This window comes from Salvelinus alpinus, chromosome 25 (genome assembly GCF_045679555.1).
Source record: "Salvelinus alpinus chromosome 25, SLU_Salpinus.1, whole genome shotgun sequence".
NCBI classification, from domain to species: domain Eukaryota; kingdom Metazoa; phylum Chordata; class Actinopteri; order Salmoniformes; family Salmonidae; genus Salvelinus; species Salvelinus alpinus.
In genome coordinates this window covers 16276267-16302800 of record NC_092110.1, presented here as the reverse complement: position 1 = coordinate 16302800, position 26534 = coordinate 16276267, and the positions used below count along the sequence as shown (strand labels likewise).

General features: G+C 38.6%; 17 non-coding genes across 17 annotated transcripts; all 17 read left to right on the top strand.

Annotated features, from left to right (window-relative positions):
* The first annotated feature begins 1682 nt into the window (after window positions 1–1682).
* Window positions 1683–1755, top strand: trnar-ucg (transfer RNA arginine (anticodon UCG)). Its single transcript has one exon. It is a non-coding gene; the product is annotated as a tRNA-Arg (tRNA).
* Window positions 1756–2041: 286 nt separating this feature from the next.
* trnar-ucg (transfer RNA arginine (anticodon UCG)) lies at window positions 2042–2114 on the top strand. Its single transcript has one exon. It is a non-coding gene; the product is annotated as a tRNA-Arg (tRNA).
* A 4232-nt stretch (window positions 2115–6346) lies between these two features.
* On the top strand, window positions 6347–6419 carry trnar-ucg (transfer RNA arginine (anticodon UCG)). The gene has a single exon. It is a non-coding gene; the product is annotated as a tRNA-Arg (tRNA).
* A 1361-nt stretch (window positions 6420–7780) lies between these two features.
* Window positions 7781–7853, top strand: trnar-ucg (transfer RNA arginine (anticodon UCG)). Its single transcript has one exon. It is a non-coding gene; the product is annotated as a tRNA-Arg (tRNA).
* Window positions 7854–8138: 285 nt separating this feature from the next.
* Window positions 8139–8211, top strand: trnar-ucg (transfer RNA arginine (anticodon UCG)). Its single transcript has one exon. It is a non-coding gene; the product is annotated as a tRNA-Arg (tRNA).
* A 644-nt stretch (window positions 8212–8855) lies between these two features.
* On the top strand, window positions 8856–8928 carry trnaq-uug (transfer RNA glutamine (anticodon UUG)). Its single transcript has one exon. It is a non-coding gene; the product is annotated as a tRNA-Gln (tRNA).
* Window positions 8929–9572: 644 nt separating this feature from the next.
* On the top strand, window positions 9573–9645 carry trnar-ucg (transfer RNA arginine (anticodon UCG)). Its single transcript has one exon. It is a non-coding gene; the product is annotated as a tRNA-Arg (tRNA).
* Window positions 9646–10638: 993 nt separating this feature from the next.
* trnar-ucg (transfer RNA arginine (anticodon UCG)) lies at window positions 10639–10711 on the top strand. The gene has a single exon. It is a non-coding gene; the product is annotated as a tRNA-Arg (tRNA).
* Window positions 10712–11704: 993 nt separating this feature from the next.
* Window positions 11705–11777, top strand: trnar-ucg (transfer RNA arginine (anticodon UCG)). Its single transcript has one exon. It is a non-coding gene; the product is annotated as a tRNA-Arg (tRNA).
* A 644-nt stretch (window positions 11778–12421) lies between these two features.
* Window positions 12422–12494, top strand: trnaq-uug (transfer RNA glutamine (anticodon UUG)). Its single transcript has one exon. It is a non-coding gene; the product is annotated as a tRNA-Gln (tRNA).
* A 993-nt stretch (window positions 12495–13487) lies between these two features.
* Window positions 13488–13560, top strand: trnar-ucg (transfer RNA arginine (anticodon UCG)). Its single transcript has one exon. It is a non-coding gene; the product is annotated as a tRNA-Arg (tRNA).
* Window positions 13561–17409: 3849 nt separating this feature from the next.
* On the top strand, window positions 17410–17482 carry trnar-ucg (transfer RNA arginine (anticodon UCG)). The gene has a single exon. It is a non-coding gene; the product is annotated as a tRNA-Arg (tRNA).
* A 1002-nt stretch (window positions 17483–18484) lies between these two features.
* trnar-ucg (transfer RNA arginine (anticodon UCG)) lies at window positions 18485–18557 on the top strand. The gene has a single exon. It is a non-coding gene; the product is annotated as a tRNA-Arg (tRNA).
* A 644-nt stretch (window positions 18558–19201) lies between these two features.
* trnar-ucg (transfer RNA arginine (anticodon UCG)) lies at window positions 19202–19274 on the top strand. The gene has a single exon. It is a non-coding gene; the product is annotated as a tRNA-Arg (tRNA).
* A 3855-nt stretch (window positions 19275–23129) lies between these two features.
* On the top strand, window positions 23130–23202 carry trnar-ucg (transfer RNA arginine (anticodon UCG)). The gene has a single exon. It is a non-coding gene; the product is annotated as a tRNA-Arg (tRNA).
* A 1719-nt stretch (window positions 23203–24921) lies between these two features.
* trnar-ucg (transfer RNA arginine (anticodon UCG)) lies at window positions 24922–24994 on the top strand. The gene has a single exon. It is a non-coding gene; the product is annotated as a tRNA-Arg (tRNA).
* A 1361-nt stretch (window positions 24995–26355) lies between these two features.
* trnar-ucg (transfer RNA arginine (anticodon UCG)) lies at window positions 26356–26428 on the top strand. Its single transcript has one exon. It is a non-coding gene; the product is annotated as a tRNA-Arg (tRNA).
* The last annotated feature ends 106 nt before the right edge of the window (window positions 26429–26534 follow it).

The window sequence follows — 26534 nt, the reverse complement described above, 5'->3', positions numbered from 1 at the left end:
ACTTCCCGAGATAAGGCTTTGTTCTTCTTGCTTTGAAAAGCTAGGACATTGTTATAATATTTAATAATCTAAGAGTGCGAGGCCTGAGTAATATGGTGTCTGATTCTGCATCACAAGATTGAGGGATAGCGTCTCTTCGTACTTGTTCAATATCACTAGCTTTCCTCATTCGGACAGGTTCGCAATTTTCATGTCTATTGTGGCAAAAACAACGTCTGCATGATGTCATATAGGAGTATATAGAACAGGCTGCGTGGCCTAATGGATAAGGCGTCTGACTTCGAATCAGAAGATTGAGGGTTCGAGTCCTTTCGTGGTTGTTTAATTTCATAAACTCAGTTAATTTAGACTTGTTTGCAATTTCCTGAAATCAGTCTTTGTTCTTGTTGCTTTGAAATGCTAGGATATTGTTATGCAACTTCAATGATCTAAGAATGCGAGACCCGTTAAATATTGTGTCTGATTCTGCATCACAAGATTGAGGGATAGCGTCTCTTCATACTTGTTCAATATCACTAGCTTTCCTCATTCGGACCGGTTCACAATTTTGATGTCTATTGTTGCAAAACAACGTCTGAATGATGTCATATAGGATTATGTGGAGTAGAGTGTGTCGCATAATGAATAAGGTGTTTGACTTCAAATCAGAAGATTGAGGGTTTGACTCTCCTCGTTGTTGTTTAATTTCATTAGCTCAGCTATTTTGGACATGTTCGCAATTTCCCGATATAAGGCTTTGTTCTTCTTGCTTTGAAAAGCTAGGACATTGTTATAATATTTAATAATCTAAAAGTGTGAGGCCTGAGTAATATTGTGTCTGATTATGCATCACAAGATTGAGGGATAGCGTCTCTTCGTACTTGTTCAATATCACTAGCTTTCCTCATTCGGACAGGTTCGCAATTTTCATGTCTATTGTGGCAAAACAACGTCTGCATGATGTCATATATGAGTAGATGAAACAGGCTGAGTGGCCTAATGGATAAGGCGTCTGACTTCGAATCAGAAGATTGAGGGTTCGAGTCCCTTCGTGGTCGTTTAATTTCATAAACTCAATTAATTTGGACATGTTTGCAATTTCCTGAAATCAGTCTTTGTTCTTGTTGCTTTGAAATGCTAGGATATTGTTATGCAACTTCAATGATCTAAGAATGCGAGACCCGTTAAATATTGTGTCTGATTCTGCATCACAAGATTGAGGGATAGCGTCTCTTCATACTTGTTCAATATCACTAGCTTTCTTCATTCGGACAGGTTCGCAATTTTCATGTCTATTGTGGCAAAAACAACGTCTGAATGATGTCATATAGAATTATGTGGAGTAGAGTGTGTCGCATAATGGATAAGGTGTTTGACTTCAAATCAGAAGATTGAGGGTTTGACTCTCCTCGTTGTTGTTTAATTTCATTAGCTCAGCTATTTTGGACATGTTCGCAATTTCCCGAGATAAGGCTTTGTTGTTCTTGCTTTGAAAAGCAAGGACATTGTTATACAATTTAATAATCTAAGAGTGCGAGGCCTGAGTAATATTGTGTCTGATTATGCATCACAAGATTGAGGGATAGCGTCTCTTCATACTTGTTCAATATCACTAGCTTTCCTCATTCGGACAGGTTCGCAATTTTCATGTCTATTGTGGCAAAACAACGTCTGCATGATGTCATATAGGATTATATGGAACAGGCTGCGTGGCCTAATGGATAAGGCGTCTGACTTCGAATCAGAAGATTGAGGGTTCGAGTCCCTTCGTGGTTGTTTAATTTCATAAACTCAATTAATTTGGACTTGTTTGCAATTTCCTGAAATAAGTCTTTGTTCTTGTTGCTTTGAAATGCTAGGACATTGTCATGCAACTTCAATGATCTAAGAATGCGAGACCCGTGAAATATTTTGTCTGATTCTGCATCACAAGATTGAGGGATAGCGTCTCTTCGTACTTGTTCAATATCACTAGCTTTCATCATTCGGACAGGTTCGCAATTTTCATGTCTACTGTGGCAAAACAACATCTGCATGATGTCATATATGAGTAGATGAAACAGGCTGCGTGGCCTAATGGATAAGGCGTCTGACTTCGAATCAGAAGATTGAGGGTTCGAGTCCCTTCGTGGTCGTTTAATTTCATAAACTCAGTTAATTTGGACTTGTTTGCAATTTCCTGAAATAAGTCTTTGTTCTTGTTGCTTTGAAATGCTAGGACATTGTCATGCAACTTCAATGATCTAAGAATGCGAGATCCGTGAAATATTATGTCTGATTTTGCATCACAAGATTGAGGGATAGCGTCTCTTCATACTTGTTCAATATCACTAGCTTTCCTCATTCGGACCGGTTCACAATTTTGATGTCTATTGTTGCAAAACAACGTCTGAATGATGTCATATAGGATTATTTGGAGTAGAGTGTGTCGCCTAATGGATAAGGTGTTTGACTTCAAATCAGAAGATTGAGGGTTTGACTCTCCTCGTTGTTGTTTAATTTCATTAGCTCAGCTATTTTGGACATGTTGGCAATTTCCCGAGATAAGGCTTTGTTCTTCTTGCTTTGAAAAGCTAGGACATTGTTATACAATTTAATAATCTAAGAGTGCGAGGCCTGAGTAATATTGTGTCTGATTATGCATCACAAGATTGAGGGATAGCATCTCTTCGTACTTGTTCAATATCACTAGCTTTCCTCATTCGGACAGGTTCGCAATTTTCATGTCTATTGTGGCAAAACAACGTCTGCATGATGTCATATATGATTAGATGAAACAGGCTGAGTGGCCTAATGGATAAGGCGTCTGACTTCGAATCAGAAGATTGAGGGTTCGAGTCCCTTCGTGGTCGTTTAATTTCATAAACTCAGTTAATTTGGACATGTTTGCAATTTCCTGAAATAAGTCTTTGTTCTTGTTGCTTTGAAATGCTAGGACATTGTCATGCAACTTCAATGATCTAAGAATGCGAGACCCGTGAAATATTTTGTCTGATTATGCATCACAAGATTGAGGGATAGCGTCTCTTCGTACTTGTTCAATATCACTAGCTTTCTTCATTCGGACAGGTTCGCAATTTTCATGTCTATTGTGGCAAAAACAACGTCTGAATGATGTCATATAGAATTATGTGGAGTAGAGTGTGTCGCATAATGGATAAGGTGTTTGACTTCAAATCAGAAGATTGAGGGTTTGACTCTCCTCGTTGTTGTTTAATTTCATTAGCTCAGCTATTTTGGACATGTTCGCAATTTCCCGAGATAAGGCTTTGTTCTTCTTGCTTTGAAAAGCAAGGACATTGTTATACAATTTAATAATCTAAGAGTGCGAGGCCTGAGTAATATTGTGTCTGATTATGCATCACAAGATTGAGGGATAGCGTCTCTTCGTACTTGTTCAATATCACTAGCTTTCCTCATTCGGACAGGTTCGCAATTTTCATGTCTATTGTGGCAAAACAACGTCTGCATGATGTCATATAGGAGTATATGGAACAGGCTGCGTGGCCTAATGGATAAGGCGTCTGACTTCGAATCAGAAGATTGAGGGTTCGAGTTCTTTCGTGGTCGTTTAATTTCATAAACTCAGTTAATTTAGACTTGTTTGCAATTTCCTGAAATCAGTCTTTGTTCTTGTTGCTTTGAAATGCTAGGATATTGTTATGCAACTTCAATGATCTAAGAATGCGAGACCCGTTAAATATTGTGTCTGATTCTGCATCACAAGATTGAGGGATAGCGTCTCTTCATACTTGTTCAATATCACTAGCTTTCCTCATTCGGACCGGTTCACAATTTTGATGTCTATTGTTGCAAAACAACGTCTGAATGATGTCATATAGGATTATGTGGAGTAGAGTGTGTTGCATAATGAATAAGGTGTTTGACTTCAAATCAGAAGATTGAGGGTTTGACTCTCCTCGTTGTTGTTTAATTTCATTAGCTCAGCTATTTTGGACATGTTCGCAATTTCCCGATATAAGGCTTTGTTCTTCTTGCTTTGAAAAGCTAGGACATTGTTATAATATTTAATAATCTAAAAGTGTGAGGCCTGAGTAATATTGTGTCTGATTATGCATCACAAGATTGAGGGATAGCATCTCTTCGTACTTGTTCAATATCACTAGCTTTCCTCATTCGGACAGGTTCGCAATTTTCATGTCTATTGTGGCAAAACAACGTCTGCATGATGTCATATATGAGTAGATGAAACAGGCTGAGTGGCCTAATGGATAAGGCGTCTGACTTCGAATCAGAAGATTGAGGGTTCGAGTCCCTTCGTGGTCGTTTAATTTCATAAACTCAGTTAATTTGGACATGTTTGCAATTTCCTGAAATAAGTCTTTGTTCTTGTTGCTTTGAAATGCTAGGACATTGTCATGCAACTTCAATGATCTAAGAATGCGAGACCCGTGAAATATTTTGTCTGATTATGCATCACAAGATTGAGGGATAGCGTCTCTTCGTACTTGTTCAATATCACTAGCTTTCTTCATTCGGACAGGTTCGCAATTTTCATGTCTATTGTGGCAAAAACAACGTCTGAATGATGTCATATAGAATTATGTGGAGTAGAGTGTGTCGCATAATGGATAAGGTGTTTGACTTCAAATCAGAAGATTGAGGGTTTGACTCTCCTCGTTGTTGTTTAATTTCATTAGCTCAGCTATTTTGGACATGTTCGCAATTTCCCGAGATAAGGCTTTGTTCTTCTTGCTTTGAAAAGCAAGGACATTGTTATACAATTTAATAATCTAAGAGTGCGAGGCCTGAGTAATATTGTGTGTGATTATGCATCACAAGATTGAGGGATAGCGTCTCTTCATACTTGTTCAATATCACTAGCTTTCCTCATTCGGACAGGTTCGCAATTTTCATGTCTATTGTGGCAAAACAACGTCTGCATGATGTCATATAGGAGTATATTGAACAGGCTGCGTGGCCTAATGGATAAGGCGTCTGACTTCGAATCAGAAGATTGACGGTTCGAGTCCTTTCGTGGTCGTTTAATTTCATAAACTCAGTTAATTTAGACTTGTTTGCAATTTCCTGAAATCAGTCTTTGTTCTTGTTGCTTTGAAATGCTAGGATATTGTTATGCAACTTCAATGATCTAAGAATGCGAGACCCGTTAAATATTGTGTCTGATTCTGCATCACAAGATTGAGGGATAGCGTCTCTTCATACTTGTTCAATATCACTAGCTTTCCTCATTCGGACCGGTTCACAATTTTGATGTCTATTGTTGCAAAACAACGTCTGAATGATGTCATATAGGATTATGTGGAGTAGAGTGTGTCGCATAATGAATAAGGTGTTTGACTTCAAATCAGAAGATTGAGGGTTTGACTCTCCTCGTTGTTGTTTAATTTCATTAGCTCAGCTATTTTGGACATGTTCGCAATTTCCCGATATAAGGCTTTGTTCTTCTTGCTTTGAAAAGCTAGGACATTGTTATAATATTTAATAATCTAAAAGTGTGAGGCCTGAGTAATATTGTGTCTGATTATGCATCACAAGATTGAGGGATAGCATCTCTTCGTACTTGTTCAATATCACTAGCTTTCCTCATTCGGACAGGTTCGCAATTTTCATGTCTATTGTGGCAAAACAACGTCTGCATGATGTCATATATGAGTAGATGAAACCGGCTGAGTGGCCTAATGGATAAGGCGTCTGACTTTGAATCAGAAGTTTGAGGGTTCGAGTCACATCGTGGTCGTTTAATTTCATAAACTCAGTTAATTTGGACATGTTTGCAATTTCCTGAAATAAATCTTTGTTCTTGTTGCTTTGAAATGCTAGGACATTGTCATGCAACTTCAATGATCTAAGAATGCGATACCCGTGAAATATTTTGTCTGATTATGCATCACAAGATTGAGGGATAGCGTCTCTTCGTACTTGTTCAATATCACTAGCTTTCTTCATTCGGACAGGTTCGCAATTTTCATGTCTATTGTGGCAAAAACAACGTCTGAATGATGTCATATAGAATTATGTGGAGTAGAGTGTGTCGCATAATGGATAAGGTGTTTGACTTCAAATCAGAAGATTGAGGGTTTGACTCTCCTCGTTGTTGTTTAATTTCATTAGCTCAGCTATTTTGGACATGTTCGCAATTTCCCGAGATAAGGCTTTGTTCTTCTTGCTTTGAAAAGCAAGGACATTGTTATAATATTTAATAATCTAAAAGTGTGAGGCCTGAGTAATATTGTGTCTGATTATGCATCACAAGATTGAGGGATAGCATCTCTTCGTACTTGTTCAATATCACTAGCTTTCCTCATTCGGACAGGTTCGCAATTTTCATGTCTATTGTGGCAAAACAACATCTGCATGATGTCATATATGAGTAGATGAAACAGGCTGAGTGGCCTAATGGATAAGGCGTCTGACTTCGAATCAGAAGATTGAGGGTTCGAGTCCCTTCGTGGTCATTTAATTTCGTAAACTCAGTTAATTTGGACTTGTTTGCAATTTCCTGAAATAAGTCTTTGTTCTTGTTGCTTTGAAATGCTAGGACATTGTCATGCAACTTCAATGATCTAAGAATGCGAGACCTGTGAAATATTGTGTCGGATTCTGCATCACAAGATTGAGGGATAGCTTCTCTTCGTACTTGTTCAATATAACTAGCTTTCCTCATTCGGACCGGTTCACAATTTTGATATCTATTGTTGCAAAACAACGTCTGAATGATGTCATATTGGATTATGTGGAGTAGAGTGTGTCGCCTAATGGATAAGGTGTTTGACTTCAAATCAGACGATTGAGGGTTTGACTCTCCTCGTTGTTGTTTAATTTCATTAGCACAGCTATTTTGGACATGTTCGCAACTTCCCGAGATAAGGCTTTGTTCTTCTTGCTTTGAAAAGCTAGGACATTGTTATAATATTTAATAATCTAAGAGTGCGAGGCCTGAGTAATATTGTGTCTGATTATGCATCACAAGATTGAGGGATAGCGTCTCTTCGTACTTGTTCAATATCACTAGCTTTCCTCATTCGGACAGGTTCGCAATTTTCATGTCTATTGTGGTAAAACAACGTCTGCATGATGTCATATAGGAGTATATGTAACAGGCTGCGTGGCCTAATGGATAAGGCGTCTGACTTCGAATCGGAAGATTGAGGTTTCGAGTCCCTTCGTGGTCGTTTAATTTCGTAAACTCAGTTAATTTGGACTTGTTTGCAATTTCCTGAAATAAGTCATTGTTCTTGTTGCTTTGAAATGCTAGGACATTGTCATGCAACTTCAATGATCTAAGAATGCGAGACCTGTGAAATATTGTGTCTGATTCTGCATCACAAGATTGAGGGATAGCTTCTCTTCGTACTTGTTCAATATAACTAGCTTTCCTCATTCGGACCGGTTCACAATTTTGATATCTATTGTTGCAAAACAACGTCTGAATGATGTCATATTGGATTATGTGGAGTAGAGTGTGTCGCCTAATGGATAAGGTGTTTGACTTCAAATCAGACGATTGAGGGTTTGACTCTCCTCGTTGTTGTTTAATTTCATTAGCACAGCTATTTTGGACATGTTCGCAACTTCCCGAGATAAGGCTTTGTTCTTCTTGCTTTGAAAAGCTAGGACATTGTTATAATATTTAATAATCTAAGAGTGCGAGGCCTGAGTAATATTGTGTCTGATTATGCATCACAAGATTGAGGGATAGCGTCTCTTCGTACTTGTTCAATATCACTAGCTTTCCTCATTCGGACAGGTTCGCAATTTTCATGTCTATTGTGGTAAAACAACGTCTGCATGATGTCATATAGGAGTATATTTAACAGGCTGCGTGGCCTAATGGATAAGGCGTCTGACTTCGAATCAGAAGATTGAGGGTTCGAGTCCCTTCGTGGTCGTTTAATTTCATAAACTCAGTTAATTTGGACTTGTTCGCAACTTCCCGAGATAAGGCTTTGTTCTTCTTGCTTTGAAAAGCTAGGACATTGTTATAATATTTAATCATCTAAGAGTGCGAGGCCTGAGTAATATTGTGTCTGATTATGCATCACAAGATTGAGGGATAGCGTCTCTTCGTACTTGTTCAATATCACTAGCTTTCCTCATTCGGACAGGTTCGCAATTTTCATGTCTATTGTGGTAAAACAACGTCTGCATGATGTCATATAGGAATATTTGTAACAGGCTGCGTGGCCTAATGGATAAGGCGTCTGACTTCGAATCAGAAGATTGAGGGTTCGAGTCCCTTCGTGGTCGTTTAATTTCATAAACTCAGTTAATTTGGACTTGTTTGCAATTTCCTGAAATAAGTCTTTGTTCTTGTTGCTTTGAAATGCTAGGACATTGTCATGCAACTTCAATGATCTAAGAATGCGATACCTGTGAAATATTGTGTCTGATTCTGCATCACAAGATTGAGGGATAGCTTCTCTTCGTACTTGTTCAATATAACTAGCTTTCCTCATTCGGACCGGTTCACAATTTTGATATCTATTGTTGCAAAACAACGTCTGAATGATGTCATATTGGATTATGTGGAGTAGAGTGTGTCGCCTAATGGATAAGGTGTTTGACTTCAAATCAGACAATTGAGGGTTTGACTCTCCTCGATGTTGTTTAATTTCATTAGCACAGCTATTTTGGACATGTTCGCAACTTCCCGAGATAAGGCTTTGTTCTTCTTGCTTTGAAAAGCTAGGACATTGTTATAATATTTAATAATCTAAGAGTGCGAGGCCTGAGTAATATTGTGTCTGATTATGCATCACAAGATTGAGGGATAGCGTCTCTTCGTAGTTGTTCAATATCACTAGCTTTCCTCATTCGGACAGGTTCGCAATTTTCATGTCTATTGTGGTAAAACAACGTCTGCATGATGTCATATAGGAATATATGTAACAGGCTGCGTGGCCTAATGGATAAGGCGTCTGACTTTGAATCAGAAGATTGAGTGTTCGAGTCCCTTCGTGGTCGTTTAATTTCATAAACTCAGTTAATTTGGACTTGTTTGCAATTTCCTGAAATAAGTCTTTGTTCTTGTTGCTTTGAAATGCTAGAACATTGTCATGCAACTTCAATGATCTAAGAATGCGAGACCTGTGAAATATTGTGTCTGATTCTGCATCACAAGATTGAGGGATAGCTTCTCTTCGTACTTGTTCAATATAACTAGCTTTCCTCATTCGGACCGGTTCACAATTTTGATATCTATTGTTGCAAAACAACGTCTGAATGATGTCATATTGGATTATGTGGAGTAGAGTGTGTCGCCTAATGGATAAGGTGTTTGACTTCAAATCAGACGATTGAGGGTTTGACTCTCCTCGTTGTCGTTTAATTTCATTAGCACAGCTATTTTGGACATGTTCGCAACTTCCCGAGATAAGGCTTTGTTCTTCTTGCTTTGAAAAGCTAGGACATTGTTATAATATTTAATAATCTAAGAGTGCGAGGCCTGAGTAATATTGTGTCTGATTATGCATCACAAGATTGAGGGATAGCGTCTCTTCGTACTTGTTCAATATCACTAGCTTTCCTCATTCGGACAGGTTCGCAATTTTCATGTCTATTGTGGTAAAACAACGTCTGCATGATGTCATATAGGAGTATATGTAACAGGCTGCGTGGCCTAATGGATAAGGCGTCTGACTTCGAATCAGAAGATTGAGGGTTCGAGTCCCTTCGTGGTCGTTTAATTTCATAAACTCAGTTAATTTGGACTTGTTCGCAACTTCCCGAGATAAGGCTTTGTTCTTCTTGCTTTGAAAAGCTATTACATTGTTATAATATTTAATAATCTAAGAGTGCGAGGCCTGAGTAATATTGTGTCTGATTATGCATCACAAGATTGAGGGATAGCGTCTCTTCGTACTTGTTCAATATCACTAGCTTTCCTCATTCGGACAGGTTCGCAATTTTCATGTCTATTGTGGTAAAACAACGTCTGCATGATGTCATATAAGTGTATATGAATCAGGCTGCGTGGCCTAATGGATAAGGTGTCTGACTTCGAATCAGAAGATTGATGTTTCGAGTCCCTTCGTGGTCGTTTAATTTCGTTAATTTGGACTTGTTTGCAATTTCCTGAAATAAGTCTTTGTTCTTGTTGCTTTGAAATGCTAGGACATTGTCATGCAACTTCAATGATCTAAGAATGCGAGACCTGTGAAATATTGTGTCTGATTCTGCATCACAAGATTGAGGGATAGCTTCTCTTCGTACTTGTTCAATATAATTAGCTTTCCTCATTCGGACCGGTTCACAATTTTGATATCTATTGTTGCAAAACAACGTCTGAATGATGTCATATTGGATTATGTGGAGTAGAGTGTGTCGCCTAATGGATAAGGTGTTTGACTTCAAATCAGACGATTGAGGGTTTGACTCTCCTCGTTGTCGTTTAATTTCATTAGCACAGCTATTTTGGACATGTTCGCAACTTCCCGAGATAAGGCTTTGTTCTTCTTGCTTTGAAAAGCTAGGACATTGTTATAATATTTAATAATCTAAGAGTGCGAGGCCTGAGTAATATTGTGTCTGATTATGCATCACAAGATTGAGGGATAGCGTCTCTTCGTACTTGTTCAATATCACTAGCTTTCCTCATTCGGACAGGTTCGCAATTTTCATGTCTATTGTGGTAAAACAACGTCTGCATGATGTCATATAGGAGTATATGTAACAGGCTGCGTGGCCTAATGGATAAGGCGTCTGACTTCGAATCAGAAGATTGAGGGTTCGAGTCCCTTCGTGGTCGTTTAATTTCATAAACTCAGTTAATTTGGACTTGTTCGCAACTTCCAGAGATAAGGCTTTGTTCTTCTTGCTTTGAAAAGCTATTACATTGTTATAATATTTAATAATCTAAGAGTGCGAGGCCTGAGTAATATTGTGTCTGATTATGCATCACAAGATTGAGGGATAGCGTCTCTTCGTACTTGTTCAATATCACTAGCTTTCCTCATTCGGACAGGTTCGCAATTTTCATGTCTATTGTGGTAAAACAACGTCTGCATGATGTCATATAAGTGTATATGAATCAGGCTGCGTGGCCTAATGGATAAGGTGTCTGACTTCGAATCAGAAGATTGATGTTTCGAGTCCCTTCGTGGTCGTTTAATTTCGTTAATTTGGACTTGTTTGCAATTTCCTGAAATAAGTCTTTGTTCTTGTTGCTTTGAAATGCTAGGACATTGTCATGCAACTTCAATGATCTAAGAATGCGAGACCTGTGAAATATTGTGTCTGATTCTGCATCACAAGATTGAGGGATAGCTTCTCTTCGTACTTGTTCAATATAATTAGCTTTCCTCATTCGGACAGGTTCACAATTTTGATGTCTATTGTTGTAAAACAACGTCTGAATGATGTCATATTGGATTATGTGGAGTAGAGTGTGTCGCCTAATGGATAAGGTGTTTGACTTCAAATCAGACGATTGAGGGTTTGACTCTCCTCGTTGTTGTTTAATTTCATTAGCTCAGCTATTTTGGACATGTTCGCAACTTCCCGAGATAAGGCTTTGTTCTTCTTGCTTTGAAAAGCTAGGACATTGTTATACAATTTAATAATCTAAGAGTGCGAGGCCTGAGTAATATTGTGTCTGATTATGCATCACAAGATTGAGGGATAGCGTCTCTTCATACTTGTTCAATATCACTAGCTTTCCTCATTCGGACAGGTTCGCAATTTTCATGTCTATTGTGGCAAAACAACGTCTGCATGATGTCATATAGGAGTATATGTAACAGGTTGCGTGGCCTAATGGATAAGGCGTCTGACTTCGAATCAGAAGATTGAGGGTTCGAGTCCCTTCGTGGTCGTTTAATTTCATAAACTCAGTTAATTTGGACTTGTTTGCAATTTGCGGAAATAAGTCTTTGTTCTTGTTGCTTTGAAATGCTAGAACATTGTCATGCAACTTCAATGATCTAAGAATGCGAGACCTGTGAAATATTGTGTCTGATTCTGCATCACAAGATTGAGGGATAGCTTCTCTTCGTACTTGTTCAATATAACTAGCTTTCCTCATTCGGACCGGTTCACAATTTTGATATCTATTGTTGCAAAACAACGTCTGAATGATGTCATATTGGATTATGTGGAGTAGAGTGTGTCGCCTAATGGATAAGGTGTTTGACTTCAAATCAGACGATTGAGGGTTTGACTCTCCTCGTTGTCGTTTAATTTCATTAGCACAGCTATTTTGGACATGTTCGCAACTTCCCGAGATAAGGCTTTGTTCTTCTTGCTTTGAAAAGCTAGGACATTGTTATAATATTTAATAATCTAAGAGTGCGAGGCCTGAGTAATATTGTGTCTGATTATGCATCACAAGATTGAGGGATAGCGTCTCTTCGTACTTGTTCAATATCACTAGCTTTCCTCATTCGGACAGGTTCGCAATTTTCATGTCTATTGTGGTAAAACAACGTCTGCATGATGTCATATAGGAGTATATGTAACAGGCTGCGTGGCCTAATAGATAAGGCGTCTGACTTTGAATCAGAAGATTGAGGGTTCGAGTCCCTTCGTGGTCGTATAATTTCATAAACTCAGTTAATTTGGACTTGTTCGCAACTTCCCGAGATAAGGCTTTGTTCTTCTTGCTTTGAAAAGCTATTACATTGTTATAATATTTAATAATCTAAGAGTGCGAGGCCTGAGTAATATTGTGTCTGATTATGCATCACAAGATTGAGGGATAGCGTCTCTTCGTACTTGTTCAATATCACTAGCTTTCCTCATTCGGACAGGTTCGCAATTTTCATGTCTATTGTGGTAAAACAACGTCTGCATGATGTCATATAAGTGTATATGAATCAGGCTGCGTGGCCTAATGGATAAGGTGTCTGACTTCGAATCAGAAGATTGATGTTTCGAGTCCCTTCGTGGTCGTTTAATTTCGTTAATTTGGACTTGTTTGCAATTTCCTGAAATAAGTCTTTGTTCTTGTTGCTTTGAAATGCTAGGACATTGTCATGCAACTTCAATGATCTAAGAATGCGAGACCTGTGAAATATTGTGTCTGATTCTGCATCACAAGATTGAGGGATAGCTTCTCTTCGTACTTGTTCAATATAATTAGCTTTCCTCATTCGGACAGGTTCACAATTTTGATGTCTATTGTTGTAAAACAACGTCTGAATGATGTCATATTGGATTATGTGGAGTAGAGTGTGTCGCCTAATGGATAAGGTGTTTGACTTCAAATCAGACGATTGAGGGTTTGACTCTCCTCGTTGTTGTTTAATTTCATTAGCTCAGCTATTTTGGACATGTTCGCATCTTCCCGAGATAAGGCTTTGTTCTTCTTGCTTTGAAAAGCTAGGACATTGTTATACAATTTAATAATCTAAGAGTGCGAGGCCTGAGTAATATTGTGTCTGATTATGCATCACAAGATTGAGGGATAGCGTCTCTTCATACTTGTTCAATATCACTAGCTTTCCTCATTCGGACAGGTTCGCAATTTTCATGTCTATTGTGGCAAAACAACGTCTGCATGATGTCATATAGGAGTATATGTATCAGGTTGCGTGGCCTAATGGATAAGGCGTCTGACTTCGAATCAGAAGATTGAGGGTTCGAGTCCCTTCGTGGTCGTTTAATTTCATAAACTCAGTTAATTTGGACTTGTTTGCAATTTGCGGAAATAAGTCTTTGTTCTTGTTGCTTTGAAATGCTAGTACATTGTCATGCAACTTCAATGATCTAAGAATGCGAGACCTGTGAAATATTGTGTCTGATTCTGCATCACAAGATTGAGGGATAGCTTCTCTTCGACTTGTTCAATATAACTAGCTTTCCTCATTCGGACCGGTTCACAATTTTGATATCTATTGTTGCAAAACAACGTCTGAATGATGTCATATTGGATTATGTGGAGTAGAGTGTGTCGCCTAATGGATAAGGTGTTTGACTTCAAATCAGACGATTGAGGGTTTGACTCTCCTCGTTGTCGTTTAATTTCATTAGCACAGCTATTTTGGACATGTTCATAACTTCCCGAGATAAGGCTTTGTTCTTCTTGCTTTGAAAAGCTAGGACATTGTTATAATATTTAATAATCTAAGAGTGCGAGGCCTGAGTAATATTGTGTCTGATTATGCATCACAAGATTGAGGGATAGCGTCTCTTCGTACTTGTTCAATATCACTAGCTTTCCTCATTCGGACAGGTTCGCAATTTTCATGTCTATTGTGGTAAAACAACGTCTGCATGATGTCATATAAGTGTATATGTAACAGGCTGCGTGGCCTAATGGATAAGGCGTCTGACTTCGAATCAGAAGATTGAGGGTCCGAGTCCCTTCGTGGTCGTTTAATTTCATAAACTCAGTTAATTTGGACTTGTTCGCAACTTCCCGAGATAAGGCTTTGTTCTTCTTGCTTTGAAAAGCTAGGACATTGTTATAATATTTAATAATCTAAGAGTGCGAGGCCTGAGTAATATTGTGTCTGATTATGCATCACAAGATTGAGGGATAGCGTCTCTTCGTACTTGTTCAATATCACTAGCTTTCCTCATTCGGACAGGTTCGCAATTTTCATGTCTATTGTGGTAAAACAACGTCTGCATGATGTCATATAAGTGTATATGAAACAGGCGGCGTGGCCTAATGGATAAGGTGTCTGACTTCGAATCAGAAGATTGATGTTTCGAGTCCCTTCGTGGTTGTTTAATTTCGTTAATTTGGACTTGTTTGCAATTTCCTGAAATAAGTCTTTGTTCTTGTTGCTTTGAAATGCTAGAACATTGTCATGCAACTTCAATGATCTAAGAATGCGAGACCTGTGAAATATTGTGTCTGATTCTGCATCACAAGATTGAGGGATAGCTTCTCTTCGTATTTGTTCAATATAACTAGCTTTCCTCATTCGGACCGGTTCACAATTTTGATATCTATTGTTGCAAAACAACGTCTGAATGATGTCATATTGGATTATGTGGAGTAGAGTGTGTCGCCTAATGGATAAGGTGTTTGACTTCAAATCAGACGATTGAGGGTTTGACTCTCCTCGTTGTCGTTTAATTTCATTAGCACAGCTATTTTGGACATGTTCATAACTTCCCGAGATAAGGCTTTGTTCTTCTTGCTTTGAAAAGCTAGGACATTGTTATAATATTTAATAATCTAAGAGTGCGAGGCCTGAGTAATATTGTGTCTGATTATGCATCACAAGATTGAGGGATAGCGTCTCTTCGTACTTGTTCAATATCACTAGCTTTCCTCATTCGGACAGGTTCGCAATTTTCATGTCTATTGTGGTAAAACAACGTCTGCATGATGTCATATAAGTGTATATGTAACAGGCTGCGTGGCCTAATGGATAAGGCGTCTGACTTCGAATCAGAAGATTGAGGGTCCGAGTCCCTTCGTGGTCGTTTAATTTCATAAACTCAGTTAATTTGGACTTGTTCGCAACTTCCCGAGATAAGGCTTTGTTCTTCTTGCTTTGAAAAGCTAGGACATTGTTATAATATTTAATAATCTAAGAGTGCGAGGCCTGAGTAATATTGTGTCTGATTATGCATCACAAGATTGAGGGATAGCGTCTCTTCGTACTTGTTCAATATCACTAGCTTTCCTCATTCGGACAGGTTCGCAATTTTCATGTCTATTGTGGTAAAACAACGTCTGCATGATGTCATATAAGTGTATATGAAACAGGCTGCGTGGCCTAATGGATAAGGTGTCTGACTTCGAATCAGAAGATTGATGTTTCGAGTCCCTTCGTGGTTGTTTAATTTCGTTAATTTGGACTTGTTTGCAATTTCCTGAAATAAGTCTTTGTTCTTGTTGCTTTGAAATGCTAGAACATTGTCATGCAACTTCAATGATCTAAGAATGCGAGACCTGTGAAATATTGTGTCTGATTCTGCATCACAAGATTGAGGGATAGCTTCTCTTCGTACTTGTTCAATATAACTAGCTTTCCTCATTCGGACCGGTTCACAATTTTGATGTCTATTGTTGCAAAACAACGTCTGAATGATGTCATATTGGATTATGTGGAGTAGAGTGTGTCGCCTAATGGATAAGGTGTTTGACTTCAAATCAGACGATTGAGGGTTTGACTCTCCTCGTTGTTGTTTAATTTCATTAGCTCAGCTATTTTGGACATGTTCGCAACTTCCCGAGATAAGGCTTTGTTCTTCTTGCTTTGAAAAGCTAGGACATTGTTATAATATTTAATAATCTAAGAGTGCGAGGCCTGAGTAATATTGTGTCTGATTATGCATCACAAGATTGAGGGATAGCGTCTCTTCATACTTGTTCAATATCACTAGCTTTCCTCATTCGGACAGGTTCGCAATTTTCATGTCTATTGTGGCAAAACAACGTCTGCATGATGTCATATAGGAGTATATGTAACAGGTTGCGTGGCCTAATGGATAAGGCGTCTGACTTCGAATCAGAAGATTAAGGGTTCGCGTCCCTTCGTGGTTGTTTAATTTCATAAACTCAGTTAATTTGGACTTGTTCGCAACTTCCCGAGATAAGGCTTTGTTCTTCTTGCTTTGAAAAGCTAGGACATTGTTATAATATTTAATAATCTAAGAGTGCGAGGCCTGAGTAATATTGTGTCTGATTATGCATCACAAGATTGAGGGATAGCGTCTCTTCGTACTTGTTCAATATAACTAGCTTTCCTCATTCGGACCGGTTCACAATTTTGATATCTATTGTTGCAAAACAACGTCTGAATGATGTCATATTGGATTATGTGGAGTAGAGTGTGTCGCCTAATGGATAAGGTGTTTGACTTCAAATCAGACGATTGAGGGTTTGACTCTCCTCGTTGTTGTTTAATTTCATTAGCACAGCTATTTTGGACATGTTCGCAATTTCCCGAGATAAGGCTTTGTTCTTCTTGCTTTGAAAAGCTAGGACATTGTTATAATATTTAATAATCTAAGAGTGCGAGGCCTGAGTAATATTGTGTCTGATTATGCATCACAAGATTGAGGGATAGCGTCTCTTCGTACTTGTTCAATATCACTAGCTTTCCTCATTCGGACAGGTTCGCAATTTTCATGTCTATTGTGGTAAAACAACGTCTGCATGATGTCATATAGGAGTATATGTAACAGGCTGCGTGGCCTAATGGATAAGGCGTCTGACTTCGAATCAGAAGATTGAGGGTTCGAGTCCCTTCGTGGTAGTTTAATTTCATAAACTCAGTTAATTTGGACTTGTTCGCAACTTCCCGAGATAAGGCTTTGTTCTTCTTGCTTTGAAAAGCTAGGACATTGTTATAATATTTAATCATCTAAGAGTGCGAGGCCTGAGTAATATTGTGTCTGATTATGCATCACAAGATTGAGGGATAGCGTCTCTTCGTACTTGTTCAATATCACTAGCTTTCCTCATTCGGACAGGTTCGCAATTTTCATGTCTATTGTGGTAAAACAACGTCTGCATGATGTCATATAGGTGTAAATGAAACAGGCTGCGTGGTCTAATGGATAAGGCGTCTGACTTCGAATCAGAAGATTGAGGGTTCGAGTCCCTTCGTGGTCGTTTAATTTCGTAAACTCAGTTAATTTGGACTTGTTTGCAATTTCCTGAAATAAGTCTTTGTTCTTGTTGCTTTGAAATGCTAGGACATTGTCATGCAACTTCAATGATCTAAGAATGCGAGACCTGTGAAATATTGTGTCTGATTCTGCATCACAAGATTGAGGGATAGCTTCTCTTCGTACTTGTTCAATATAACTAGCTTTCCTCATTCGGACCGGTTCACAATTTTGATGTCTATTGTTGCAAAACAACGTCTGAATGATGTCATATTGGATTATGTGGAGTAGAGTGTGTCGCCTAATGGATAAGGTGTTTGACTTCAAATCAGACGATTGAGGGTTTGACTCTCCTCATTGATGTTTAATTTCATTAGCACAGCTATTTTGGACATGTTCGCAACTTCCCGAGATAAGGCTTTGTTCTTCTTGCTTTGAAAAGCTAGGACATTGTCATAATATTTAATAATCTAAGAGTGCGAGGCCTGAGTAATATTGTGTCTGATTATGCATCACAAGATTGAGGGATAGCGTCTCTTCGTACTTGTTCAATATCACTAGCTTTCCTCATTCGGACAGGTTCGCAATTTTCATGTCTATTGTGGTAAAACAACGTCTGCATGATGTCATATAAGTGTATAATAAACAGGCTGCGTGGCCTGATGGATAAGGTGTCTGACTTCGAATCAGAAGATTGAGGGTTCGAGTCCCTTCGTGGTCGTTTAATTTCATAAACTCAGTTAATTTGGACTTGTTCGCAACTTCCCGAGATAAGGCTTTGTTCTTCTTGCTTTGAAAAGCTAGGACATTGTTATAATATTTAATAATCTAAGAGTGCGAGGCCTGAGTAATATTGTGTCTGATTATGCATCACAAGATTGAGGGATAGCGTCTCTTCGTACTTGTTCAATATCACTAGCTTTCCTCATTCGGACAGGTTCGCAATTTTCATGTCTATTGTGGTAAAACAACGTCTGCATGATGTCATATAGGAATATATGTAACAGGCTGCGTGGCCTAATGGATAAGGCGTCTGACTTCGAATCAGAAGATTGAGGGTTCGAGTCCCTTCGTGGTCGTTTAATTTCATAAACTCAGTTAATTTGGACTTGTTTGCAATTTCCTGAAATAAGTCTTTGTTCTTGTTGCTTTGAAATGCTAGAACATTGTCATGCAACTTCAATGATCTAAGAATGCGAGACCTGTGAAATATTGTGTCTGATTCTGCATCACAAGATTGAGGGATAGCTTCTCTTCGTACTTGTTCAATATAACTAGCTTTCCTCATTCGGACCGGTTCACAATTTTGATATCTATTGTTGCAAAACAACGTCTGAATGATGTCATATTGGATTATGTGGAGTAGAGTGTGTCGCCTAATGGATAAGGTGTTTGACTTCAAATCAGACGATTGAGGGTTTGACTCTCCTCGTTGTCGTTTAATTTCATTAGCACAGCTATTTTGGACATGTTCGCAACTTCCCGAGATAAGGCTTTGTTCTTCTTGCTTTGAAAAGCTAGGACATTGTTATAATATTTAATAATCTAAGAGTGCGAGGCCTGAGTAATATTGTGTCTGATTATGCATCACAAGATTGAGGGATAGCGTCTCTTCGTACTTGTTCAATATCACTAGCTTTCCTCATTCGGAAAGGTTCGCAATTTTCATGTCTATTGTGGTAAAACAACGTCTGCATGATGTCATATAGGTGTATATGAAACAGGCTGCGTGGCCTAATGGATAAGGCGTCTGACTTCGAATCAGAAGATTGAGGGTTCGAGTCCCTTCGTGGTCATTTAATTTCGTAAACTCAGTTAATTTGGAATTGTTTGCAATTTCCTGAAATAAGTCTTTGTTCTTGTTGCTTTGAAATGCTAGGACATTGTCATGCAACTTCAATGATCTAAGAATGCGAGACCTGTGAAATATTGTGTCTGATTCTGCATCACAAGATTGAGGGATAGCTTCTCTTCGTACTTGTTCAATATAACTAGCTTTCCTCATTCGGACCGGTTCACAATTTTGATATCTATTGTTGCAAAACAACGTCTGAATGATGTCATATTGGATTATGTGGAGTAGAGTGTGTCGCCTAATGGATAAGGTGTTTGACTTCAAATCAGACGATTGAGGGTTTGACTCTCCTCGTTGTCGTTTAATTTCATTAGCACAGCTATTTTGGACATGTTCATAACTTCCCGAGATAAGGCTTTGTTCTTCTTGCTTTGAAAAGCTAGGACATTGTTATAATATTTAATAATCTAAGAGTGCGAGGCCTGAGTAATATTGTGTCTGATTATGCATCACAAGATTGAGGGATAGCGTCTCTTCGTACTTGTTCAATATCACTAGCTTTCCTCATTCGGACAGGTTCGCAATTTTCATGTCTATTGTGGTAAAACAACGTCTGCATGATGTCATATAAGTGTATATGTAACAGGCTGCGTGGCCTAATGGATAAGGCGTCTGACTTCGAATCAGAAGATTGAGGGTCCGAGTCCCTTCGTGGTCGTTTAATTTCATAAACTCAGTTAATTTGGACTTGTTCGCAACTTCCCGAGATAAGGCTTTGTTCTTCTTGCTTTGAAAAGCTAGGACATTGTTATAATATTTAATAATCTAAGAGTGCGAGGCCTGAGTAATATTGTGTCTGATTATGCATCACAAGATTGAGGGATAGCGTCTCTTCGTACTTGTTCAATATCACTAGCTTTCCTCATTCGGACAGGTTCGCAATTTTCATGTCTATTGTGGTAAAACAACGTCTGCATGATGTCATATAAGTGTATATGAAACAGGCTGCGTGGCCTAATGGATAAGGTGTCTGACTTCGAATCAGAAGATTGATGTTTCGAGTCCCTTCGTGGTTGTTTAATTTCGTTAATTTGGACTTGTTTGCAATTTCCTGAAATAAGTCTTTGTTCTTGTTGCTTTGAAATGCTAGAACATTGTCATGCAACTTCAATGATCTAAGAATGCGAGACCTGTGAAATATTGTGTCTGATTCTGCATCACAAGATTGAGGGATAGCTTCTCTTCGTACTTGTTCAATATAACTAGCTTTCCTCATTCGGACCGGTTCACAATTTTGATGTCTATTGTTGCAAAACAACGTCTGAATGATGTCATATTGGATTATGTGGAGTAGAGTGTGTCGCCTAATGGATAAGGTGTTTGACTTCAAATCAGACGATTGAGGGTTTGACTCTCCTCGTTGTTGTTTAATTTCATTAGCTCAGCTATTTTGGACATGTTCGCAACTTCCCGAGATAAGGCTTTGTTCTTCTTGCTTTGAAAAGCTAGGACATTGTTATAATATTTAATAATCTAAGAGTGCGAGGCCTGAGTAATATTGTGTCTGATTATGCATCACAAGATTGAGGGATAGCGTCTCTTCATACTTGTTCAATATCACTAGCTTTCCTCATTCGGACAGGTTCGCAATTTTCATGTCTATTGTGGCAAAACAACGTCTGCATGATGTCATATAGGAGTATATGTAACAGGTTGCGTGGCCTAATGGATAAGGCGTCTGACTTCGAATCAGAAGATTAAGGGTTCGCGTCCCTTCGTGGTCGTTTAATTTCATAAACTCAGTTAATTTGGACTTGTTCGCAACTTCCCGAGATAAGGCTTTGTTCTTCTTGCTTTGAAAAGCTAGGACATTGTTATAATATTTAATAATCTAAGAGTGCGAGGCCTGAGTAATATTGTGTCTGATTATGCATCACAAGATTGAGGGATAGCGTCTCTTCGTACTTGTTCAATATCACTAGCTTTCCTCATTCGGACAGGTTCGCAATTTTCATGTCTATTGTGGCAAAACAACGTCTGCATGATGTCATATAGGAGTATATGTAACAGGTTGCGTGGCCTAATGGATAAGGCGTCTGACTTCGAATCAGAAGATTGAGGGTTCGAGTCACTTCGTGGTCGTTTAATTTCATAAACTCAGTTAATTTGGACTTGTTTGCAATTTGCGGAAATAAGTCTTTGTTCTTGTTGCTTTGAAATGCTAGAACATTGTCATGCAACTTCAATGATCTAAGAATGCGAGACCTGTGAAATATTGTGTCTGATTCTGCATCACAAGATTGAGGGATAGCTTCTCTTCGTACTTGTTCAATATAACTAGCTTTCCTCATTCGGACCGGTTCATAATTTTGATATCTATTGTTGCAAAACAACGTCTGAATGATGTCATATTGGATTATGTGGAGTAGAGTGTGTCGCCTAATGGATAAGGTGTTTGACTTCAAATCAGACGATTGAGGGTTTGACTCTCCTCGTTGTCGTTTAATTTCATTAGCACAGCTATTTTGGACATGTTCATAACTTCCCGAGATAAGGCTTTGTTCTTCTTGCTTTGAAAAGCTAGGACATTGTTATAATATTTAATAATCTAAGAGTGCGAGGCCTGAGTAATATTGTGTCTGATTATGCATCACAAGATTGAGGGATAGCGTCTCTTCGTACTTGTTCAATATCACTAGCTTTCCTCATTCGGACAGGTTCGCAATTTTCATGTCTATTGTGGTAAAACAACGTCTGCATGATGTCATATAAGTGTATATGTAACAGGCTGCGTGGCCTAATGGATAAGGCGTCTGACTTCGAATCAGAAGATTGAGGGTCCGAGTCCCTTCGTGGTCGTTTAATTTCATAAACTTAGTTAATTTGGACTTGTTCGCAACTTCCCGAGATAAGGCTTTGTTCTTCTTGCTTTGAAAAGCTAGGACATTGTTATAATATTTAATAATCTAAGAGTGCGAGGCCTGAGTAATATTGTGTCTGATTATGCATCACAAGATTGAGGGATCTCTTCGTACTTGTTCAATATCACTAGCTTTCCTCATTCGGAAAGGTTCGCAATTTTCATGTCTATTGTGGTAAAACAACGTCTGCATGATGTCATATAGGTGTATATGAAACAGTCTGCGTGGCCTAATGGATAAGGCATCTGACTTCGAATCAGAAGATTGAGGGTTCGAGTCCCTTCGTGGTCATTTAATTTCGTAAACTCAGTTAATTTGGAATTGTTTGCAATTTCCTGAAATAAGTCTTTGTTCTTGTTGCTTTGAAATGCTAGGACATTGTCATGCAACTTCAATGATCTAAGAATGCGAGACCTGTGAAATATTGTGTCTGATTCTGCATCACAAGATTGAGGGATAGCTTCTCTTCGTACTTGTTCAATATAACTAGCTTTCCTCATTCGGACCGGTTCACAATTTTGATATCTATTGTTGCAAAACAACGTCTGAATGATGTCATATTGGATTATGTGGAGTAGAGTGTGTCGCCTAATGGATAAGGTGTTTGACTTCAAATCAGACGATTGAGGGTTTGACTCTCCTCGTTGTTGTTTAATTTCATTACCACAGCTATTTTGGACATGTTCGCAACTTCCCGAGATAAGGCTTTGTTCTTCTTGCTTTGAAAAGCTAGGACATTGTTATAATATTTAATAATCTAAGAGTGCGAGGCCTGAGTAATATTGTGTCTGATTATGCATCACAAGATTGAGGGATAGCGTCTCTTCGTACTTGTTCAATATCACTAGCTTTCCTCATTCGGACAGGTTCGCAATTTTCATGTCTATTGTGGTAAAACAACGTCTGCATGATGTCATATAGGAATATATGTAACAGGCTGCGTGGCCTAATGGATAAGGCGTCTGACTTCGAATCAGAAGATTGAGGGTTCGAGTCCCTTCGTGGTCGTTTAATTTCATAAACTCAGTTAATTTGGACTTGTTTGCAATTTCCTGAAATAAGTCTTTGTTCTTGTTGCTTTGAAATGCTAGAACATTGTCATGCAACTTCAATGATCTAAGAATGCGAGACCTGTGAAATATTGTGTCTGATTCTGCATCACAAGATTGAGGGATAGCTTCTCTTCGTACTTGTTCAATATAACTAGCTTTCCTCATTCGGACCGGTTCACAATTTTGATATCTATTGTTGCAAAACAACGTCTGAATGATGTCATATTGGATTATGTGGAGTAGAGTGTGTCGCCTAATGGATAAGGTGTTTGACTTCAAATCAGACGATTGAGGGTTTGACTCTCCTCGTTGTCGTTTAATTTCATTAGCACAGCTATTTTGGACATGTTCGCAACTTCCCGAGATAAGGCTTTGTTCTTCTTGCTTTGAAAAGCTAGGACATTGTTATAATATTTAATAATCTAAGAGTGCGAGGCCTGAGTAATATTGTGTCTGATTATGCATCACAAGATTGAGGGATAGCGTCTCTTCGTACTTGTTCAATATCACTAGCTTTCCTCATTCGGACAGGTTCGCAATTTTCATGTCTATTGTGGCAAAACAACGTCTGCATGATGTCATATAGGAGTATATGTAACAGGTTGCGTGGCCTAATGGATAAGGCGTCTGACTTCGAATCAGAAGATTGAGGGTTCGAGTCACTTCGTGGTCGTTTAATTTCATAAACTCAGTTAATTTGGACTTGTTTGCAATTTGCGGAAATAAGTCTTTGTTCTTGTTGCTTTGAAATGCTAGAACATTGTCATGCAACTTCAATGATCTAAGAATGCGAGACCTGTGAAATATTGTGTCTGATTCTGCATCACAAGATTGAGGGATAGCTTCTCTTCGTACTTGTTCAATATAACTAGCTTTCCTCATTCGGACCGGTTCACAATTTTGATATCTATTGTTGCAAAACAACGTCTGAATGATGTCATATTGGATTATGTGGAGTAGAGTGTGTCGCCTAATGGATAAGGTGTTTGACTTCAAATCAGACGATTGAGGGTTTGACTCTCCTCGTTGTCGTTTAATTTCATTAGCACAGCTATTTTGGACATGTTCATAACTTCCCGAGATAAGGCTTTGTTCTTCTTGCTTTGAAAAGCTAGGACATTGTTATAATATTTAATAATCTAAGAGTGCGAGGCCTGAGTAATATTGTGTCTGATTATGCATCACAAGATTGAGGGATAGCGTCTCTTCGTACTTGTTCAATATCACTAGCTTTCCTCATTCGGACAGGTTCGCAATTTTCATGTCTATTGTGGTAAAACAACGTCTGCATGATGTCATATAAGTGTATATGTAACAGGCTGCGTGGCCTAATGGATAAGGCGTCTGACTTCGAATCAGAAGATTGAGGTTCCGAGTCCCTTCGTGGTCGTTTAATTTCATAAACTTAGTTAATTTGGACTTGTTCGCAACTTCCCGAGATAAGGCTTTGTTCTTCTTGCTTTGAAAAGCTAGGACATTGTTATAATATTTAATAATCTAAGAGTGCGAGGCCTGAGTAATATTGTGTCTGATTATGCATCACAAGATTGAGGGATAGCGTCTCTTCGTACTTGTTCAATATCACTAGCTTTCCTCATTCGGACAGGTTCGCAATTTTCATGTCTATTGTGGTAAAACAACGTCTGCATGATGTCATATAAGTGTATATGAAACAGGCTGTGTGGCCTAATGGATAAGGCGTCTGACTTCGAATCAGAAGATTGAGGGTTCGAGTCCCTTCTTGGTCGTTTAATTTCATAAACTCAGTTAATTTGGACTTGTTTGCAATTTGCGGAAATAAGTCTTTGTTCTTGTTGCTTTGAAATGCTAGAACATTGTCATGCAACTTCAATGATCTAAGAATGCGAGACCTGTGAAATATTGTGTCTGATTCTGCATCACAAGATTGAGGGATAGCGTCTCTTCGTACTTGTTCAATATAACTAGCTTTCCTCATTCGGACCGGTTCACAATTTTGATGTCTATTGTTGCAAAACAACGTCTGAATGATGTCATATTGGATTATGTGGAGTAGAGTGTGTCGCCTAATGGATAAGGTGTTTGACTTCAAATCAGACGATTGAGGGTTTGACTCTCCTCGTTGTTGTTTAATTTCAATTGCACAGCTATGTTGGACATGTTCACAACTTCCCGAGATAAGGCTTTGTTCTTCTTGCTTTGAAAAGCTAGGACATTGTTATAATATTTAATAATCTAAGAGTGCGAGGCCTGAGTAATATTGTGTCTGATTATGCATCACAAGATTGAGGGATAGCGTCTCTTCGTACTTGTTCAATATCACTAGCTTTCCTCATTCGGACAGGTTCGCAATTTTCATGTCTATTGTGGTAAAACAACGTCTGCATGATGTCATATAAGTGTAAATGAAAGAGGCTGCGTGGCCTAATGGATAAGGCGTCTGACTTCGATTCAGAGGATTGAGTGTTCGAGTCCCTTCTTGGTCGTTTAATTTCGTAAACTCAGTTAATTTGGACTTGTTTGCAATTTCCTGAAATAAGTCTTTGTTCTTGTTGCTTTGAAATGCTAGGACATTGTCATGCAACTTCAATGATCTAAGAATGCGAGACCTGTGAAATATTGTGTCTGATTCTGCATCACAAGATTGAGGGATAGCTTCTCTTCGTACTTGTTCAATATAACTAGCTTTCCTCATTCGGACCGGTTCACAATTTTGATGTCTATTGTTGCAAAACAACGTCTGAATGATGTCATATTGGATTATGTGGACTAGAGTGTGTCGCCTAATGGATAAGGTGTTTGACTTCAAATCAGAAGATTGAGGGTTTGACTCTCCTCGTTGTTGTTTAATTTCATTAGCACAGCTATTTTGGACATGTTCGCAATTTCCCGAGATAAGGCTTTGTTCTTCTTGCTTTGAAAAGCTAGGACATTGTTATAATATTTAATAATCTAAGAGTGCGAGGCCTGAGTAATATTGTGTCTGATTATGCATCACAAGATTGAGGGATAGCGTCTCTTCGTACTTGTTCAATATCACTAGCTTTCCTCATTCGGACAGGTTCGCAATTTTCATGTCTATTGTGTTAAAACAACGTCTGCATGATGTTATATAGGTGTATATGAAACAGGCTGCGTGGCCTAATGGATAAGGCGTCTGACTTCGAATCAGAAGATTGAGGGTTCGAGTCCCTTCGTGGTCATTTAATTTCGTAAACTCAGTTAATTTGGACTTGTTTGCAATTTCCTGAAATAAGTCTTTGTTCTTGTTGCTTTGAAATGCTAGGACATTGTCATGCAACTTCAATG